The sequence below is a fragment of the Carcharhinus amblyrhynchos genome, chromosome 31, assembly GCF_965287045.1.
Source record: "Carcharhinus amblyrhynchos chromosome 31, sCarAmb.v2.hapA, whole genome shotgun sequence".
Classification (NCBI taxonomy): domain Eukaryota; kingdom Metazoa; phylum Chordata; class Chondrichthyes; order Carcharhiniformes; family Carcharhinidae; genus Carcharhinus; species Carcharhinus amblyrhynchos.
In genome coordinates, this window is record NC_137354.1 from 23,047,804 (window position 1) to 23,061,178 (window position 13,375).

Below are 13,375 nucleotides of genomic sequence, written 5' to 3' on the forward strand. Positions count from 1 at the left end.
CCATCGAGTCTGCACCGAACACAATCCCACCCAGGACCTACCCCCATATTATACCCACTAATCCCTCTAACCTGCACATCCCTGGACACTAAGGGGCAATTTCTTAGCATGGCCAATCAACCTAACCCACACATCTTTGGACTGTGGGAGGAAACCGGAGCACCCGGAGGAAACCCATGCAGACATGAGGAGAATGTGCAAACTCCACGCAGACAGTGACCCGAGCTGGGAATCGAACCCAGGATCCTGGAGCTGTGAAGCAGCAGTGATAACCACTGTGCTACCCTACTGATCTACCTAAGAATCTACTGATGACCACAAAACCATTGTTGGAAAGACCCATCTGGTTCACTAATGTCCTTTAGGGGAGGAAATCTGCCATCCTTACCCAGTCTGGCCTACATGTGAATCCATTGCCACAGCAATGTGGTTGACTCTCAACTGCCCTTGGGCAACTAGGGATGGGCAGTAAATGTTGGCCTAGCCATTGACGCCCATGTCCCATGAATGATTTTCTTTAAAAACCCAAGGTGCCCCTCCCCCCCAGTTGGCCATTAGCAGAATCTTCCAGTCCCGCCGCCCTCAATGGGTTTTCTCATTTTTAGCACCCTCCATTGCCAGGAAATCTGCAGCAGAGGGTCAAAGTTGACGGGGCCTAAAGATCCCACTGTTGTAAATGGCTAGAAAATTTCAGCCTCCCAGTTGGGTTGGGTCTAACAAGCATCAGTGGCAGAGGGGCAACGGGCAGGCTACTGAGGGCTTGGGAGAGTATTAGTCCAACACAAATCCTTCAAAAATTCTTTGAGCCTCAGATTGTTGGAGATAATCAGCATTCATAGAATGCAGAAGGAGGCCATTCAGCCCATTGAGCCTGTACTGACAACAATCCCACCCTGGGCCTATCCTCATAGAACATGGAACACTACAGCACAAACAGGCTCTTCGGCCCACAAGTTGCGCCGATCATATCCATACCTACCAGGCCTATCTGTAACTCCCAATCCCATTAAATCCCATGTACTCATCCAGAAGTCTCTTAAAAGACCCCAGTGAATTCGCCTCGACCACCACTGACGGCAGCCGATTCCACTCACTCACCACCCTCTGAGTGAAAAACTTACCCCTGACATCTCCTCTGTACCTGCTCCCCAGCACCTTAAACCTGTGTCCTCTCGTAGCGACCATTTCAGCCCTGGGAAATAGCCTCCGAGAATCCACCCTATCTATATTTCTCAACATTTTATAAACCTCTATCAGGTCGCCTCTCAACCTTCGTCTCTCCAGGGAGAAGAGACCGAGCTCCCTCAACCTATCCTCATAAGGCATGCCTCCCAATCCAGGCAACATCCTTGTAAATCTCCTCTGCACCCTCTCAATAGCTTCCACATCCTTCCTGTAATGAGGCAACCAGAACTGAGCACAGTACTCCAAGTGGGGTCTGACAAGGGTCTTATAAAGTTGCAGCATTACCTCCCGACTCCTAAACTCAATCCCTCCATTAATGAAGGCCAGTACACCCATGTATTTACCCTACTAATCCTCCTGACACGAAAGAGCAATTTAGCATGGCCAATCAACCTAAACCACACATGTGAGGAAACTGGAGCCCCTGGAGGAAACCCACGCAGACACAGGGAGAATGCGCAGACTCCACATAGATAGTCACCTGAGGCCAGAATTGAACCCAGGCCCCTGGTGCTGTGAGGCAACAGTGCTAACCTACTGTGCCACATGAGCATTTCTTCACAGTACATGTGGCCTGGTAGCACAGTGAGTTAGCGCTGCTGCCTCACAGCAAAGATCAAAAATCAAAGAACAGTACAGCACAGGCCCTTCGGCCCTCCAAGCCTGCACCACTCATGCACCCAACTAGACCACTCGTTTGTATCCCTCTATTCCCAGTCTGTTCATGTGGCTATCTAGATAACTCTTAAACGATCCCAGCATGTCCGCCTCAACCATCTTGCTTGGCAGTGCATTCCAAGCCCCCACCACCCTCTGTGTAAAATACGCCCCCCTGGCATCTGTATTGAACTCGGGACCCAGGTTCAATCCTTGGGTCGCTGCTTGTGTGGAGTTTGCACATTCCCCCCGTGTCTGCGTGGGTTTCCTCCGAGGGCTCCGGTCTCCTCCCACACTCCAAAGATGTGCAAGTTAGGTCGATTGGCCATGCTAAATTGTCGCTTAGTGTCAGGGCAGCTAGCAGAGTAAATGTGTGGGGTTACGGGATTGTGGGATTGTGGTCGGTGAAGACTCAATGGGCCAAATGGCCTCTTTCTTCACTGTAGGGATTCTATGACTCAATGGGGGGGGGTTGGGGAGGGGAGGTTAAAACTTACAAACATTCAAACCAGTAGCAGGAATAGGCCATTCAGCACCTCGTGCCTGCTCTGCCATTCAATAAAGACCATGGCTGATCTGAACTTCCCAACTATTTGTCAGAAAGCTACCAAATTAAAATAACCAGCGCAGAAGGGATGGGTAGAAATACCAGCCAATCAAAATTAGAGATAGTTTAGTGACAGTACTTTCACCAATAGCACAGGCATTAACCTGTCCATCAGAAACAGATTTGAAAGCATGATTGGATGAATGGAAGGGCTAATCTTGTACAAATGCGTTCAGCATCTGCTAAAACAGGGGTGGTCATTTGTGGGCTGTGAGTTATGGTTGGAAGATATAGAAAAGAACAACACAGCCCGGGAAACAGGCCCTTCGGCCCAACGAGCCCACCCCGCCATTTTAACATTGAGTGCCCTCCTCTACCCATGACCCTTGTCTACGCCTATTGGGGAAGATTGAGGGGAGACTAATTTAGGGACAGTTTGTTACACCAATCAGCCTAAGAGCACGTTTTTGGGGTGCGGGAGGAAACAGGAGCACCCGGAGAAAAACCCACGCAAGCACGGGGAGAATGTGCAAACTCCCGCAGACACTGACCCAAATCCATGTATCTGTATATATAAATTTCTTCATTTACTACATCAAGGGATGCGGGGAAGGAAAATCTAGCCATAAGCAGCTTATAATGAAGTAACCTCTCATCACCAAAACACAGTCCACCGCGACGTGGGCAACACAAGGTTTTCTGTTTGCTGCCAGTATATAAGGAGCTGGAATAGGCCATTCGGCGCCTTGAGCCCATTCCGCCATTCAATAAGATCGTGGCTGATCTGGACTTCCCAGATACTTGCCAGAACAATATCAAATTAAGATAAGCAGCGCAGAAGGAATGGTTAGGGCTGGCACGGTAGGTTAGCATTGCTGCCTCACGGCGCCAGGGATCCAATTCTCGGCTTGTCTCTGCGGAGTTTGCACATTCTCCCCGTGTCTGCGTGGGTTTCCTCCGGGTGCTCCGGTTTCCTCCCACAGTCTGAAAGTCATGCTGGTTGGGCGCTAAATTCTCCCTCGGCGTGTCCGAACAGACGCCGGAGTGTGTGAGATTTTCACAGTAACCTCATCGCAGTCTTGATGAGAGCCGACTGATAAATAAACTTAAATATAAACTCCTAATGCGTCCCATTTGCCAGCTCCCGGGGTCCTCTCCTTTCAGCTTATTAGGCCACTCTTCTTTCCCCCTTCTCCGCACTTGTTCTGAGTGCCTCGCAGGCTGCGCTACTTTATACACTAACCCCCCGCACCCCCCACAAACACACACCTCGGGGCCCAACGTCCTCTCCAATTGTGAACAAATGCTGTTGATTTTCATTAACTTGCAGACGCTAAATTTGCCAATTCGGAGACTTTCTCTCCTGCTCCGAGGCAGGTGGGAGAACCAATTTGCTTCTCATCTGTGGCAGTTAAATTAAATGGAATCAACCTGATCATTCGCATCAAGGAATGGGCCATAAAGCAATTAAGGTTTTCTAATTCCTTCCCTTGGAAAAGGGGCGGTGAGCCTCTAAAGATAATTAACTGCGTATAATGGGAATCCTTTGTTGCCATTTGCCGGGCCTTTTCCTTTTTGTTCGTTTGCCCTGCTTATTTTGAGTTTGTATTTTGATGTCCTCCTCCCTTCTGTGCTCTCAATTCAGGTTCAGAACAGATCTTTAGTTAATAGACTCTCTGTGGGCAGATGAGGTCTATTAGGAGGTTAATTTAAAAAGTAATTCTGGGCAGAGCACTAGGGCGCCAGGAGAGAAGAGGGAGTGTTTGTGTCTGTTCTGTACTGCACAAGGGTATAAAATGCAGTCTGTACCATTCTGTCAAAGTGATGAGAGGTCCCTTGGAATATATATATATGTGTATATATATGAATAAGACAGCTTTCCAAGAGTGCACACGTTCTGAAGTCTCCCATTTTTACTTTGCAAGTCGATTCTTTTCCCCCTTCCACCCTTCCCTGGGTGCCCACTGGCTCACCCGGGGGATGGATGGGGAGTCCCCCACGGTTGTGTCGGCTCTCTCTGTCGCTCAGCGCACAGAGCCGTCCATCATGTGTCAATGCACACAATGCACGCTGCCCCAGTTGCTGGGGCGCAGGTTCCAATCCACCTTTCCCTCCTCACCCAACCTGCAATTTCCAACTTGCTATCAAGGGGACCTGCTCAGGGGGGTCTGATATTTAGCCCGTTTAGCCCAGCCTTCCCCTCCACTGACCCCCCCCCCCCCCCCCCCCCCCAACCTCCCCCCCCCCCCCCCCCCCCCCCCCCCCCCCCCCCGTCCATCCCCAACTCCGAATCTAACTCAGGATAGCTCGGTTCCAGTGGAACGTAGAAGGAGTGTGGACAGGGTGAGCTGGGAGCAGTCGCTCCCCTTGGATGAGGGGGCAAATCCCCAAGGGGATTAGTGTGAGGGGCATGAGGCTCAGAGGGTTGATTTGAGAGAACAAAAATACACTCCGAGGGTGGCAGGAACCTGGAACGTGTTGCCTGGGAAGGTGGAGGAAGCCGGAAACCTTGATAGCTTGATCTTGGGTTCGGACATAGCTCAGCACAACATCGAGGGCCGAAGGGCCTGTACTGTTCTATGTAACCGTCAAGAAACTACTTAAGAAGGAAATCAGGAGGGCTAAAAGAAGACATGACGTTGCTTTGGCCGTCAAGGTGAAGGATAATCCTAAGAGCTTCTACAGGTATATTGAGAGAAAAAGGATAGTAAGGGATAAAATTGGTCCTTGAAGATCAGAGTGGTTGGCTTTGTATGGAACCAAAAGAAATGGGGGAGATATTAAGTAGGTTTTTTGCATCCGTATTTACTAAGGAAACTGGCATGGAGTCTATGGAAATAAGGCAAACAAGTAGGGAGGTCATGGAACCTATACAGATTAAAGGGGCAGAGATGCTTGCTATCTTGAGGCAAATCAGGATGGATAGGGTAGAGGTAGAGAGATTCTTCCCGCTCATAAAGGATAGCAGGACTAGAGGGCACAGCCTCAAGATAAGGGGGGAGCAGTTTAGAACGGAGTTGAGGAGGAACTTCTTCACTCAAAGGGTGGTGAATCTCTGGAATTCTCTGCCCATTGAAGTGGTGGAGGCTACCTCGCTAAATATATTTAAGTCACGGGTAGATAGGTTTCTGATAGACAGGGGAATTAAGGGTTATGGGGAGAAAGCAGGAAAGTGGAACTGATCCACTTCAGATCAGCCATGATCTTATTGAATGGTGGGGCAGGCTCGAAGGGCTAGATGGCCTACTCCTGCTCCTATTTCTTATGTTCTTATGTTCTTAAATCAGGGTAGACAAATCCCCAGGATCGGATAGGGTGTTCCCTTGGACCTTGAAGGAGACTGGTGTTGAAATTGCAGGGGCCCTGGCAGATATATTTAAAATGCTGGTATCCCCGAGTGAGGTGCCGGGTGATTGGAGGATAGCTCATGTTGTTCCGTTGTTTAAAAAAAGGCTCAAAAAAAAATCCAGGAAATTATAGGCTGGTAAATTCAATGTCAGCAGTAGGTAAATTATTGGAAGGAATACTAAGAGATAGGACCTACAAATACGTGGATGGACAGGGACTTATTAGGGAGAGTCAACATGGCTTTGTGCGTGGTAGGTCATGTTTGACCAATTTATTGGAGTTTTTCGAGGAGGTTACCAGGAAAGTGGATGAAGGGAAGGCGGTGGATGTTGTCTACATGGACTTCAGTAAGGCCTTTGACAAGGTCCCTCATGGGAGGTTAGTTAGGAAGGTTTAGTTGCTAGGTATACATGGAGAGGTAGTAAATTGGATTAGACATTGGCTCAATGGAAGAAGCCAGAGAGTGGTAGTCGGGGATTGCTTCTCTGAGTGGAGGCCTGTGACGAGTGGTGTGCCACAGGGAACGGTGTTGGGTCCATTGTTGTTTGTCATCTATATCAATGATCTGGATGATAATGTGGTGAATTGGATGATCAAATTTGCTGATGATACAAAGATTTGGAGGTGCAGTGGACGGCGAGGAAGCTTTTCAAAGCTTGCAGAGGGATTTGACCAGCTGGAAAAATGGCGGGTGGAGTCTGCACAGGCCCTATTCCCATAACCCTGCATAATAACCCTGCTAATCCCCTGATATTAGGGTCAATTAAGCATAGTCAATCAATCTAACCTGCACATGTTTAGACTGCAGGGGAAACCAATGCAGACATGAGGAGAATGTACAAACTCCACATAGACAGTGACCTGAGGCCAGAATTGAACCCGGGTCCCTCTCGCAGTGAGGCACTGTGCCACCATGCCACCCCCCCTTTAATTGGAGGGAGGTGTGCGAATCCTGGGCTGAGCGTTAGTTTCTCCAGTCACTCTCAGACTGGAGTTGATGTCGTCAGCTGCACAGTTCTTTCCTCTGCACAAAGTTTATTTGTCACAATAAATCGTTCGTTTAATTACTAAAATCTTTCGAAATCTCACAAGTACTCAGCTCAATTCAAGCAAAATCAATGCTTGCAAACATCGATCCTGTAATTCCTGAACTGGACTCACCCTGCCAATCATTGGCAAGTGTGTGGATGGCCATGCCCACCCGTGGTGACCTTGCCAGTTGCTGCCCCTGTAACTAAACCCACAACCTCCGTGACAATGACTGCCAGACATGCCTCCTGGTTTTGTCTGTACCTACCTACATCTTGTATCAATCCCACATTCCAGGTTTATCGGATAGAAGACTGTGATTTTAGCTCTACTGAAACAGTTTTTGGAATTTGCATTTCCAAGGATTTTCTTTTATTTATTGCCTGGATTGGGGGGCATGCCTTATGAGGATAGGTTGAGGGAGCTCGGTCTCTTCTCCCTAGAGAGACGAAGGTTGAGAGGCGACCTGATAGAGGTTTATAAGATGTTGAGAGGAATAGATAGGGTGGATTCTCAGAGGCTATTTCCCAGGGCTGAAATGGTCGCTACGAGAGGACACAGGTTTAAGGTGCTGGGGAGCAGGTACAGAGGAGATGTCAGGGGTAAGTTTTTCACTCAGAGGGTGGTGAGTGAGTGGAATCGGCTGCCGTCGGTGGTGGTAGAGGCAAACTCGCTGGGGTCTTTTAAAAGACTTCTGGATGAGTGTATGGGATTTAATGGGATTGGGAGTTACAGATAGTTCTATGGCTTGGTAGGTATGGATGTGATCAGCGCAACTTGTGGGCCGAAGGGCCTGTTTGTGCTGTAGTGTTCTATGTTCTTTTATTATTCATTCATAGGACATGCGCATTGCGTGCTGGCCAACATTTATTGTAGCCATGATGTGGAGATGCCTGCGTTGGCATTCCAAAATTTATTGCCCATTCCTAGTTGCCCGAGGGTAGTTGAGAGGCAACGACATTGCTGTGGCTCTGGAGTCACACGTAGGCCAGACCAGGTAGATTTCCTTCCCAAAAGAACCAGATAGATTTTTCTGATGATTGACAATGGTTTCATGGTCATCAGTAGATACTTAATTCCAAATTTTTAAAATTGAATACAAAAATGTACGTGTGAGAGTTTCCTCAAATGATTTATAGTGGAACCCATGATCCTGTGGTCCTGTGTAATGAGACAGGAATAAGCTAGGGATCCTATCGGAAGAAGCGATCAAAGTATGGTGGAATTTAAAATAGAGTTGGAACGTGAGAAGGTAAAACCCAATATCGGACTAGTGCTTAGACAAAGGAGGCTACCATGGGATAAGGGAGCAGTTGGTTAAGGTAGATTGGGAGCAAAAGTTTTATGGTGGGGCAGTTGAGGAACAGTGGAGGACTTTCAAAGTGATCTTTCACAGTGCTCAGTGAAAGTATATACCAAGGAAGGACTGTAAAAAAAGAGATAAATTGCCATGCATATCTCAGGAAATAAAGGAGGGTATCAAATTGAAGGAAAATGCAGACAAAAGTGGCAAAGATTAGTGGGAAAGATTGAGAAATCTTGACGGGTCAACAGAAAGCCATGAAAAAAGCTATAAAGAAAAGTAAGATAGATTGTGAGAATGAACTAGCTCAGAATATAAAAAAGGGAGCAAAAGTTTCTACAAATATATAAAACGGTAAAGAGTGACTGAGGTAAACGTGCATACTTTAGAAGATGAAAAGGGAGATTTAATAATGGGAAATGAAGAAATGGCTGAGGCATTGAACAGGTATTTTGTGTCGGTCTTCACAGTGGAAGACAAAAATAACATACCAAAAATTGAAGATAGGAAGGCTATGGCAGGTGAAACAAACATTAGACTGAGGGAGAATTTAGCGTGGCCAATCCACCTAACCAACACGTCTTTCAGGCTGTGGGAGGAAACTGGGGCACCCGAAGGAAACCCATGTAGACATGGGGAGAATGTGCAGACTCCACATAGACAGTGGCCCAAGCCGGGAATCGAACCCGTGTCCCTGGCGCTGTGAGGCAGCAGTGCTAACCACTGTGCCCATATGTTTCTATCTGATCTTAGACCGCCTTCTTCCTGACATTCCATCACTCGCCCTAACACAAGTCCCACCCCCCTCGCCACAACAGATGACCACACCTTTCTGTGCGGGTTTCCTCTGGTTTCCTCCCACAGTGCGAAAGATGTGGTGATTAGATGCATTGGTCATGCTAAGTTCTCCCTCAGTGTACCCAAACAGGCGCCAGAGTGTGACGGCTAGGGGATTTTCACAGTAACTTCATTGCAGTGTTAATGTAAGCCCATTTGTGACTAATAAATAAACTTTATTTTTAGATTCCACTATAATTTGCTTTCCTATGTTTTCAGTAAAAGAGAGGAACGGCAGACGAACAAATATTTATTGAAAGGTGCTCAGCCTTCATTATTTCCACAAAAGCCATCTCTAAACCTATGGCTCGGCTCCTCCCTCTGCGACTGGACCCGAGACTCTCTCACCCACAGACCACAATCAGTAAGGATAGGCAACAACATCGCCTCCACAATCATCCTCAACACCGGTGCCCCACAAGTCTGTGTCCTCAACCCCCTACTACACAGCTATGGCCTGCACCTATAACATAAGAAATAGGAGCAGGAGTAGGCCATCTAGCCCTTCGAGCCTGCCCCGCCATTCAATAAGATCATGGCTGATCTGATAGTGGATCAGTTCCACTTTCCCGCTTTCTCCCCATAACCCTTAATTCCCCCCGTCTATCAGCAATCTGTGACTTAATTATATTTAGCGAGGCAGCCTCCACCACTTCAACGGGCAGAGAATTCCAGAGATTCACCACCCTTTGAGTGAAGAAGTTCCTCCTCAACTCTGATCTAAACTGCACCCCCCTTATCTTGAGGCTGTGCCCTCTAGTCCTGCTATCCTTTCTAAGCGGGAAGAATCTCTCTACCTCTACCCTATCTATCCCCTTCATCATCTTATACATCTCTATAAGATCCCCCCTCAGCCTTCTAAACTGCAACGAGTACAGACCCAGCCTATTTAGTCTCTCTTCATAGTCCAACCCCCTCATCTCCGGTATCAGCCTAGTGAACCTCCTCTGCACTCCCTCCAAGGCCAATATATCCTTGCGCAAGTGCGGCGATCAAAACTGCACACAGTACTCCAGCTGCGGCCTCACCAGTGCCCTGTACAGTTGCAGCAAGACCTCCCTGCTTTTATATTCTATCCCCCTCGCTATAAAGGCCAGCATCCCATTCGCCTTCTCAATCACCTGCTGCACCTGCAGACTGGGTTTTTGCGATATTTACAGATTTGCTATATAAGCCGATGTGACCAATTTCCCCTCTAATTTGACTTTCAAGTTTGCTGATGACACTATTGTGGTGGGTCGGATCTCAAACGATGATGAGACGGAGTACCGGAAAGGATATAGGTGAACTGGTGCAACAACAATAATCTCTCTCTCAATGTCAGTAAAACAAAAGAGATAGTCATCAACTTCAGGAAGTGTAGTGGAAGACATGCCCCAGTCCACATCAAAGGGGATGAAGTGGAGCTTCAAGTTTTTAGGTGTCCAGGTCACCAACAAACTGTCCTGGTCCCTCCACGCTGATGCTATAGTTAAGAAAACCCACTAACGCCTCTCAAAGATCAAATAGCAACACAGCACGGGAAATAGGCCCTTCGGCCCAATGAGCCCTCATCGCCATTTTAACATTATGAGTGCCCCCTCCTCTACCCATGACCTTTGTCTACGCCTATTGGGGAAGATTGAGGGGAGACTAATTTAGGGACAATTTGTTACACCAATCAGCCTAAGAGCACGTTTTTGGGATGTGGCAGGAAACCGGAGCACCTGGAGAAAACCCACGCAAGCACGGGGGAGAATGTGCAAACTCCCACAGACACCGGCCCAAATCCATGTATCTGCGCAGCAAACAGTGATAGTCACTGAGCTGTCACGTCGCCCTCCTTTCTCAGGAAGGAAATTTGGCATGTCCGCTACGACTTCCACCAACTTTTACAGAGGCGCCACAGAAGAGATCTTCTCTGGTTGTATCAAAGCTTGGTCTGGCTCCTAGTCTGTCCCCAAAGGGTGGTGAAGGAAGCCCAGTCCATCACGCAAACCAGCCACCCATCCATTGACTCTGTTTGCACTTCCTGCTGCCTCGTAAAAGCAGCCAGCAGACCCCACGCACCCCGGACATTCTCTCTTCCACCTTCTTCCGTCGGGAAAAAGATACAAAAATCTGAGGTCACGCACCAACCGACTCAAGAAAAGCTTCTTCCCTGCTGCCATCAGACTTTTGAGTGGCCCGATCATATATTAAGTTGATCTTTCTCTACACTCTCGCAATACCACATTCTGCACCCTCTATTTTTCCTTCTCTATGAGTGGTATGCTTTCTCCGTATAGCGTGCAAGAAACAATGTGTGCTAATGCACGTGACAATAATAAATCAAATCAAAATCAAATAGAGATGTGGTGTACGATGCAGAGTTTGGGTTGAGTTACCAATTGATTAGTAGATGATTAGAGTTAGTGACGACACAGAATATTACAGAACCTCAAACCTCCAAGAAAGGCCATTCAGCCCATTGTAGCTGTGCTGGCTTTTGGAAGGAAGTTTCCAGTTAGTTTAACTCCTCAGCTGTATCCCTATGGTTTGCTCCAGTTTCTCTGAGATTCAATTTGCTTTTGACAGTTACTATCGAATCTGTTTCCACCATCCTTTCAGGCAGTGTATTCCAGGATCATAACTACTTTCTGCGTACAAGATAAATCTCTCCAGCTTCCCCCTGGTTCTTTTACCAATTATTTTAAATCTGTGTCCTCTGGTTACCCAACCTCTGCCAGTGGAAACACTGACTCCCTATTTACTCCATCAACTTGGATCATTTTAAAAAGCTCCATTACATTTCTTTTAACCTTCTGTGCTCGAAGGCGAGCAATCCACTTTTAGTATGTTGCTCGTGCACGTGTGTGGGTGCATGTGTGTGTGTGTTTGTGAGCACATGTGCATACATGCACCTCTGTGTTTGTGCACATATGGGCTTGTGCAGGTATCTGTGTCCGTGCTTGTGCATTGTGTCTGTGTGTGTGGGCACGTGTGTGTGTTTGTGTCCATGTGTATATGTGTTTACGCATATGTGCATGTAAAGGTGTGTATGTATGTGTGTGTCTGTGTGTGTGCATATGTGTGTGTATGTATGTGTGTGTCTGTTTGTGTGCATATGTGTGTGTATGTATGTGTGTGTCTGTTTGTGTGCATATGTATGTGTATGTATGTGTGTGTCTGTGTGTGTGCATATGTGTATGTATGTGTGTGCATATGTATGTTTATGTATGCGTGTGTCTGTGTGTGTGCATATGTGTGTGTATGTATGTGTGTGTCTGTTTGTGTGCATATGTATGTGTATGTATGTGTGTGTCTGTTTGTGTGCATATGTATGTGTATGTATGTGTGTGTCTGTGTGTGTGCATATGTGTATGTATGTGTGTGCATATGTATGTTTATGTATGCGTGTGTCTGTGTGTGTGCATATGTATGTGTATGTATGTGTGTGTCTGTGTGTGTGCATATGTGTATGTATGTGTGTGTGCATATGTATGTGTATGTATGCGTGTGTCTGTGTGTGTGCATATGTGTGTGTATGTATGTGTGTGTCTGTGTGTGTGCATATGTGTATGTATGTGTGTGTGCATATGTATGTGTATGTATGTGTGTGCCTATGTGTGTGTATGTATGGGTGTGTCTGTGTGTGTGCATATGTGTGTGTATGTATGTGTGTGTCTGTGTGTGTGCATATGTATGTGTATGTATGTGTGTGTCTGTGTGTGTGCATATGTGTATGTATGTGTGTGTGCATATGTATGTGTATGTATGTGTGTGCCTATGTGTGTGTCTTTGTGTGTGCATATGTGTGTGTATGTATGTGTGTGTCTGTGTGTGCATATGTGTGTGTATGTACGTGTGTGTCTGTGTGTGTGCATATGTATGTGTATGTATGTGTGTATCTGTGTGTGTGCATATGTGTATGTGGGTGTGAGCATGTACATATGTGTTTGCATGTGAGTGTCCGTGGGTTTGTGTGCACATATGTGTGAGTGTATGTGTGTGTGTGTGTGTGTGTCAGGGTATGTGTGTGTGTATATGTGAGTACATGCATGTGTGTGTGTGTTTGTGTATGTATGTGTGCGTGTGTCCAAATGACAGACATGCCTTCAACTACCCAAGTCCCACGATCTGAAATTCCCTTCCTAAATGTCATGGCCACACGCACACATACATACACAAACACACATGTACTCACACATATATATACACACACACATACTGACATACACTAACACACTGACATACGCACACATATGCACACACACACACTCACATATACTCACACACATGTGCATGCACATATGCACATATGTACATGCTCACACCCACATGTACACACACACACACACACATGTGCACACACACAGGCTCCACCTCTCTCTACTTCTTTAAGAAGTTCCTTAAACCATAACTTTTTCATCAAGTTTTTGGCCAACTCTCCTGATACCTCTCACTGGGGCTTGGTGTCAGATTTGGTTTGATAATTCTCCGGTGAATCA